Raw genomic sequence first — 8,826 nt, 5'->3', positions numbered from 1 at the left:
TATCGGTGTTTAAAAAAAACCCCAAATTAAAACAGAAACAAAATTATGACTGCCGGCACTGGAAAAAATAACAGCACAAAAAGGCTTTCTTTTTTCTTGGCATGTGTTCTCTGGTGGCATGTTTGCATATGGCTTTCCTTGTTGCCACCAAGTCTGAGCCCCTGTGAGTGGGGCCGTGAGCCACGGAGGTCCCAGGGCCTGGGAGGTCCTTGGGAAGAGCTCTTTCCAGCTTTCACCAGGATGCTCCAGATGGGCCATGAGTAATTTTTCCCTGTTTGGCTATAAGAGCCTTACCACAGCAAATGAGGGGGATGGGAGGGACACTTCCCAGTAAAAACATGACTCCCTTCCCTGCTCTGCCACCCTCCCAGTTTGGCAAGATGCTCTGGGGTTGGGGACATGAAGTGTTTGCGCTTGTTCATGGGAAACTTGCTGGGCTTGGAGTCGGCAGCGCCGACTCAAGTGTGAATGTGCCCCCAGCAGCCTGCCCCGTCGCATGTCCTCACTCCACGAGGAAATGGTGAATGTCACAAGGAAAACAAAGGTATGAGCATTGCTGTGTGAAAGTAGAAACTGATGAGGGTGTGGGCAGCCAGCTACCTCCTGCTCGGGCCTGTGACCCATGCATGGGCTGTGTGTGGGGTGGGAGGGAATCAGCATTTGCAACTGAACCGCAGAGCTCTTTGATTACAGAAACAGTTTGTACAAGGAAATAATTGGCACTTCCTTTTCTTTGATGAGTACAGCGAACAGCTGCCAGAGCCTTCATCAGCAAATACCTTTTTTTTTTTTCTTTCAATTTTTTTTTTAAGGTTGAAGTTTGGAGTGGGCAGGGGGGAACATCCAGGTAGGGGGAGAGCCTGGACACAGCCACCCCTGACAGCCAACAGAGCTGCAACGGGCAGCTTGGAAAAAACATTGCGGAGGCTGTGCTTGCTGGGCAGGAAAGTTGGTCAAGGACACAGCCACGTTGCCAGCGAGAGAGAGCAGCTGAGCAGGCGTGCGTGGAGGCTGCAAGGCTGCACATTTCTGGTTATCAGGAACAAACAGGTCCATCCACGCCAATAAAGCTTCCTTCCGTGCAGACACTGCTCTGCCGTGCCAGGCCCCTTCACAGAGGAGTTTATACTTGCTGCAAACGTACCCCCTAGCACTTCTGTTTTAAGGCAGAGCATGCAATGATAGAGAGCTGAACTCTGCTGTCTCCTATAACTACAGAAACAAACCACTCCTGCCTGAAGGCAGGCTGCGTGGTTATCGATGATGGTTGCTCCCCTGCATTGCTCTCTGGGAGAGCCTTTGCCTTTGGATGGAGGAGGACCTCGGCGTTACTTATAAAGCTACATGCTTAAAACTGGGAGGAGTATCTCCTTGAAGGGCCCTTCTTTCTGCACATCGCCCTATACCTCAGCTTAAGAAGATTGTGGCTTGAATTATTTCGTGCAACAGCATCGAGTGCTACTTATATAAGGTGGTATAAAGGCAAATGCGACATGTTAAAAGCCCATCTGGCCCAGAAATTGCAGCTCAAAATGAAGCAAATCTAGAGAGGCCTGCTGGATTACTGCTGTACAACAGCTCTTCTCCATCATGTGTGATGCTCTGTAGACCTCATGCAGGCAGCACGGGAGGCTAGATAATTGCTGCCTTGGTTTTCATGTACTTAATGCAGATACTCAAAGCTGCATGATGCATAAGCAGTGGTGACGGTTTATAAAATGAGGCTGACACTAATGCCCACTTTTATGCCACTTTTGCAGGTTCGGCTGCCAACACACAGCTGAAGATTGCCTCTGACCTAGGCTGGAGACTGACTCAGTTCCCACGTAGTCCTGGAATATGGGACGATCTTGAGGAGAACCTCAGGTACCCCTCGGTCCTCTTCCCTCTGCTCCTTTGGCCCAAATGCAGGTGCAGAAGCCCCGGGAAGCAGCCCAGGTCTGTGCACAGATGTGACATCCTGATAGCTGACTTCTCTTCGGCACAATACTCCGGGATAGAGAAAACACATGGATAAATGGCCACCTAACATGTGCGCCTGAGTCCCCAGTGGCAGATGACGCAAATTATTTAACAATGCTGCATTTCCACGATGTCTAAACTAGTACCTCTTAGCCTGGCTTATGGTGCAGAGATCAGTCCACGCTGCATGGAGGATTTTTTTCTTTTCACCTTTTTATCCTTGCCCAATAGTAACCTCTCTGGCCTCTTCTCATGCTGCTTAATGGGGTGTGTGGCTTGGCAGCCCTATTTCCTACTGTGCAGTGTGCATTTGCCCTCTGCATGCCCATGCACAGGCTTCCCCTTGTTGCTAGTTTGGCGCGGGGCCAAACTGACCCCCTGACATCTGCAGGGGAGCATCTGTCTTCTTAGTCCCTTTATAAGAGTATAAGCAAAACTGCTGGGTTAATGCATCAGAAAACAAATGCTGGTTCTTACATGTCACAAGGGGAATTTAGTCATAATTATTTACAGTCATTTGCCCTGTGCCTCACAGACGAGCTGTGCTAAAATAATGAGGTATCAGGAAACCCAGTTCTGTCACTCAGTGGCTGATTTCTTTTCATTTATCTGCACACAGCGAATGCTGTGATAAACCTGGGTGTAAAAGTACCATTTTTCTTATAGGTGCTTCACCATAGGAGAGGTTTCTCCACTGCTTTCTAAGACAAAAAGTGGGGTGTCACTTTTTAGCTTCACTGTAAACAAAACTTTCTGGGTAGCTAACTTCATGTAAGCTCTGCCTGGGGTTGTTCTTGCATAGGGGCTTTGTGTGAACATAGGTGGGCTGAATTAAAGCACTGCTGCGAATAGCCAGAAGGATCGCCTGCCAGCGATACCAGGAATTACCTGGCACCTGCAGCAAAAAATTCCTTGGCATAAAGGAGCAGGCTGCGGGCTCAGCCTTAGCTCCTGCACTGGAGGGCTGTCAGCCTCCCCTGGCTGCCCCATGGCACCACAGCTCCTGGGTCACGCTCAGACCGTACGTCTGGCCCTGAAAAGCCTCCTGATGCACTGAAGCCAAGACAAGAGAGTGTCACATTCAGAGGGTTGGAGGAGAAGGCAAACATGGGATGGGTGGGGATAATAAGGCTAGGTGACTACATCCACAGCTAGTAATTATTTTCAAATCATGGAGAAGGTCCCTGTGTTTGCTCCTTCCCACCTGCCAGGTTTCTGCAGGTCCGTAACCAGGTCAGGATCTTTAAAAATAGTTCTAGAGCTGGAGAGCAAAGTGCTCGCAGGCTCTGATGTCCACGCTATACTTGTCTGTGGTGTGGCTCTCCAGTCGTGGCTTGGCCTCCAAACATGCTCAGCACAAACCCTGGGTGGCTGCTGCAGAAAGCATTTGCTTTGCCTCTTTACCCATCTTACCCCCAAAATGGCCAGAAACAGTGCTGTTGGAGCTAAGTTTGCCTTAGTGCTGCAACAGTTTCCTTGTTTAGTTCTAACATTTCATTAGAAATAGAATAAATAAAACTACGAGACCCCCAGAACCAGAGCACAGCTTTGTCTGCCTCTTCGCATATGTCTGCAGACATGCATGTGTGCCCTCGCCATCACGTAGTTACTGATAGCAATGACTGCCTCTTGGCTCACAGACTGGCGTAATTTAGGCTCAGTTGCTAGTTCAGCCCAGTGACCTAACTACAGTACTTTGCACTTTACAAACCATCTCATGTCCACCAACGGCTGAGGCTTCCGTGGAGGAGAGATCAACCTTAGCCTGGTCCTGCTGGGGTGCAGCCGTGTTTCCGTGCCAGTGCTCTCCCAGTCCAACACGTGTGCATTTGTGCACGCTCAGGCTTGGCAGTCCCGTGGCCGGCTCAGGGATGGGAAGGTGCCCTCCGGAGTGTGCATCACCACCTGAGGCAGCAGCGGCAGCGCCTCGGAGCCCGCGGTGCTGCCCTGGCTGGCCAGGCTCGCGGTGGGAAGACCTGAACAAGGGCGACCGCACAGCCGTGGGTCACATTCCTGGTGTTGTTGCAGCTGTGGCCTAAAATGATAAACCGGTCTAGTAAAGGCGAGACCTAGAGAGGAACGGCTGGGGTTTCATCTCTACTCTGTTCTTTACTCGCTATGTGCTCTTGGACACGTCACGTACCCTTGCTCTGCCTGAGCTTCCCTTGCTGCATAACACAGCACTGACCACATGTCAATACCACGGGCTTTCGTTCAACGATGTTAGCTGACTGCTGGGAGAGCCCTGACAGCAGCCTTTGTGTTTCCCAAAGTGCTGAAGAGCTGCCACGTATTAGCAAGGGACCTTCCTGCACTGGAACTTAAACGAGTGGCTACCAGGGTGGGTTTTGTCTTCTCTGGAGAGTGTTAAAAGATATAAAAGAGTGCAAGACTCCAGTGCTTCAACTCATTAATACACTAGGACTTTACTAAAGTCTAAAAGGAGTACCTTGAAGGGCAATGGTGTTCCTCATATCTGAAGAAAGTCTAATAACAGTAAGAACAACATTTAAAAAGGATTGCATAATGTCGTTAACTTCACCTTAAACCTAGTCTTACAGTTACCAATGGACCATATGGGTTCACACCTCCCTTGAATGAGTCATGGACAGTGTGTTTCCTTCATGTTTCCTCTTGATACAGGTATGACCACAGCCTCCTCTGTGCTGAGAATAGTTTCAACATGAAGGTCTGGCTCAATGTCCAAGTTCTAGCTTTGAATATCCAAATGTCTCCAACACAAGCACTTTAGAAAGGGCTGTATACACAGGGCTGCTGGAGTGAATTCACTCATCAAACCACAGCTCAAGGTCTTAGTCATTTTGCTGGTACAGAAACCAAACCATTTGTGAGGACCTTGCTACAGAGAGTGGTGACAAGGTAAGCACTACTCGGCCCCAAAAAGGCAGGTTAAGAGAGTATCATACTCCTCTGTTCCCCTCGCCTCTCCACCCAGCAGCTGTCCATCCTGCGTCTCCCCCAAATGCTGGTGCCCCTGCAGCAGAGAACTGGGCTCCAGTGCCTGGCTGTGCCCCCCTGCTTCTGCACAAAGGCCGACAGCTCACCCGAAACCCATCTTCATCGACCTCTTTAAAGCGAGCTGCCAGATGTTGCTCAGCAGCAGCCAAAGCTGAGGCCTGGGAGCCGCTCCACTCGTGCCAGCCTGCTGATGCTGCGAGAGAGGCCGTTCCCTCCATAAGCGGGTGGACTGGCCAGCTCAGAGCAGCCTTCAACCACAGAGCAAGATCTGTCAGCTCCTGCCAAAGCCCAAAGTCTTGACCAAGCAGAAACTAGCTGCTTGCGGTGGAATCAGCTATTGCAAAGGGAAGAAGTGCTTTCCTGCGGGAGGACCAGCTGCCCCGGCACAGCGTGAGTGCGCAGGAGGAGAGCTCACTTCCCCAGCCCAGTACTGGCCTCGCTGCCCAGCGTAGCCCTTTCCTGTGAGCTTTGAGCTGGTGGGGTCAAAAAGCCAGCGTGACAGAGGAAAATACAAGCACCTCAGGGAGAGAGAGAAATGCAAACTCCAGCAGGGAAAGGGCATTCCCTCAACCTGAAAAATGTAGTCCAAACCCCGTAATTTCCTTACACACCATTTGCGCCAGCATCCTCTTAGCTAGTCTCATCTAAGTACCTGGACATTAACCTACGGCCAGACACTGAGCTGTAGGTTCCTGCCTGGTTTTTCTTCCTCCCCTGAGGAAGCAGAGCCGTGTTATTCCCTGGTATTTCTGGAAGGGGGCACTCTGGCACCAGGATTGCAGCACAGCACGCTGCTGTCTGCGGCAGGGCCGCTCTCTGCTGCTGTTTGCTCCTCAGCCCAAAAGGGAAGCTGTTAAGAAAAAATAAACAGTTTATATCCAGCTTTGAGACAGAGACATTAGAAGAGAAGGATAAACTGCAGCTCTAGGGACAAAGATAATGTAGCAGTGAATTTATTGAAATGTCAGGGCAAATGGGAATGACATAACCAAATAATCAAAAGGGGAAAAGAAAAGAAAGTAACCGAGATGATAAAAAATTAAAATGGCAAACACAGCACGACAAGGAGCAATTACCCTGGGCTGGAAGCAAAGAAAATGTACAGCACAGAGATATACAGAGAGTAGTGTTAGAGCGCAGCTCGAAATGAAAACAATAAAACAAAAATATAATTAAGAACAATTCAAGCCACCCAGATGCATTCATAGTTCAGCTCGGATGCCAAATTCAGTTAATAACTGCTTCCAGCTGCTCAGCGATGCACAGCCATTTCTCACTGCAGCCTCTGCGTTGGAGCTGGGGAAAGCATCAGCCCAGCAAACAGGCGCCACGCTTACAGCACAGGGCAAGGGAGCGGGAGGGAATTAGAGGAGGGAAAGAGCCCTACATCACTGCTGAGCTTAATCAGGACTGCAACATAGTCTGCTGAACCCCTCTTGGCGCTGGGCACTTGGGGGTGTAGGGGGTGCTGCAGCTTTAGAGCCTGTGTATCAAAGTGATTCCTCTGTACGGTCTCTGCCTTCACCTGCTGTTTCTGCCGCTCGTCTCCCCTCATGGCTACAGTTTCTTCCAGCAAGAGAAAGATGAGGGCATAAGCCTTAAGAGCAAGCAGCCCATTACAGAATGGGGCTAAACAGCAGCCTCTATGCTTCCCCTCAGTCTGGGGCCTGATAATAATATCATCAGACACCTTTAATTTTCCTCCTTTTTTGTTGTTGATTTTTTTTTTTAGCTGTGTATTAGGATCCAATTTTTTTCAGTTTCTTTTTTTCCTTCCAAAACCAGGAGGGCTCACAACTTAACTTTTTCATGTTTAAACACAGAGATTCCCCATCCCCTGCCCAGCCACTGTGTGAGTGTGTGCACACACATACACGCACACTCATCTACATGCACTCTCTAACATGGTTCTAGCACCTGGGACTTGATGGAGCCCATCAGCTGCAGGCACGCAGGTGTGAACTTGCAGAGCTAGCACTCCTAAGTTTTCCAGGGGATGATGTTTGTCCTGTAAGACAAACCAGTCCTAACAGAATCATATAACCTTTCTATCACTGCTGAGAGGCGGGGCGTGAAGACTGTCAGCAAGAGTGAGAATAAAGCAAAGGCAGAGAAGAGGCACAGGGGGGAGCTGGATAACTTTTTTTCCCTCTCCATCCCCTTTTTTAATTAACAGCAAGTCTAGTCTGTGATGCTAGAAATGGCCTGTGTTTGTTAATCACAGCTCATTTGGTTGTGTAGGAAGACATAAACAGAGCTTCGCGTGTGACTGATTGGAGCTGCAGAGCCAGCCCCCAGGATTATTTTTGCTGCTCCCATGAACAGCAGCTCTTAACATCCTCATGCCGGGCTCCAACCCCGGAGGGTGCTGCTCTAGTCATCTGCGGTTGGGCTTTAGCTGAGAGAAAAGAATCCAGCTATGCTGTGCATGTTCTCAGGTCCCTGCTATGCAGTCCCACATCCCGCAATACCTCCCATCCTAGCCAGATGAGGTAACTATGTTTGCTTTGTGGCTTCTACAGCTTACTTTGTTCCTGCTCTACCCACTTGCTGGTCAAAGGGCAGAGACCTCTGCTCTGATCCTCTAGCACCTCTAGTCATCTATCCACTCCTTCCCTGAGCCGCTCCACACAGCCCCCTCCTCACCTGCCTGCCAAAATCCCTCTAGCAGCCAGCTGGCAGGTGTGCAACCAGCTTCGGACCCCCCCGCCATCCCCTTGGGTCCTGCCTGTCTGGCTGCCGCCTTCAGTTCATGTTTCCTGACGCGGGGCTGTTGGATCTTCCTCCCTCCTACCGGCACTGGCTTGCTTGCTGCTGACCGGCTCCGCTTCCCCCTCCTTAATGAACACGTGCCCCTGCGGCCTCTCCCATCCCACCACCCCATGACACTGGCAAAAGTTAGCAACAGAGACAACTCTTGTGTTTGCACGGAGAGCCTGGCTTGTGTCTGGGAAGCCCAATAGCAACTGATAGTATTTTGTTAAAGCCAAAATGATCAGGAGGGGGAAAAGAATAAAGGGATGACTTGTCATAAGACCAAGAAAAACGGTGTACCAAGAACTGAACAGTATATGACTGACAGTTCTGTAACGCTGTAGACCCAGCTGTTTCAGCTACAGCTTTTAAGCTGTTTAAGCTGAGTCAGCCATTTGAAGTATCTTGGTTTCTCTACCTATTGACTCAACACCAGGTTACTATACTAGAGATCTCAGAGAATATCTGTTCAGGTGGGAGGGCAAGAACCCAGTTTTGCTCCATGTAACTCGTGCCAAGACAGCAGCTCTGAATGATGGCAAACTTTTAAAGCAAGTTTGTAAGTGGATCTCCAGCAGCTCTGAATGATGGCAAACTTTTAAAGAAAGTTTGTAAGTGGATCTTCAGGACCAGTCTTGCACTTAAAATCTTCAGGCTACATTGATCTTTTGCTGCTGGGGAAACCCAGTTTACTTTCTTCCTTGTTTATATATAATCCTGATTCAGCTTTGAGGTGAACAGTCGTAGAGATAGGAAAGTCTGTCCTTCAGACACCCTGTGACTCCAATATTGCCCCTTGGGACTGATCTACAGTTCAGAAATGGCTTCTATGGCAAGAGACCATGTGTCTGTCACAGGGCTGTGCTGGTGCTGGTACTGCTGGATAACCACAGCCTTTTCCTTCACCTGGAAAATAAAGTAAGCTAAGAGAGGCTTTCAAACCAAACATCTCTGAGACCCTGCCATACTTTTTGCCCACCTTCACCCCACATACAGGGACTTGCTGCCATCTCCCCCTACTTCTGGCTCTCTGTGGTCTGTGGTACATCTCCTGTGGCTCTATGGCCACTCACAGATTTTTGGTGTGTGTATCACAAGGTCAAGAAGATTGATCCCCAACCTTCCCACCCT

This window comes from Haliaeetus albicilla, chromosome 2 (assembly GCF_947461875.1).
Source record: "Haliaeetus albicilla chromosome 2, bHalAlb1.1, whole genome shotgun sequence".
Lineage (NCBI taxonomy): Eukaryota > Metazoa > Chordata > Aves > Accipitriformes > Accipitridae > Haliaeetus > Haliaeetus albicilla.
The sequence above is the reverse complement of the archived record's forward strand: the minus strand, read 5'-3'. Positions refer to the sequence as shown.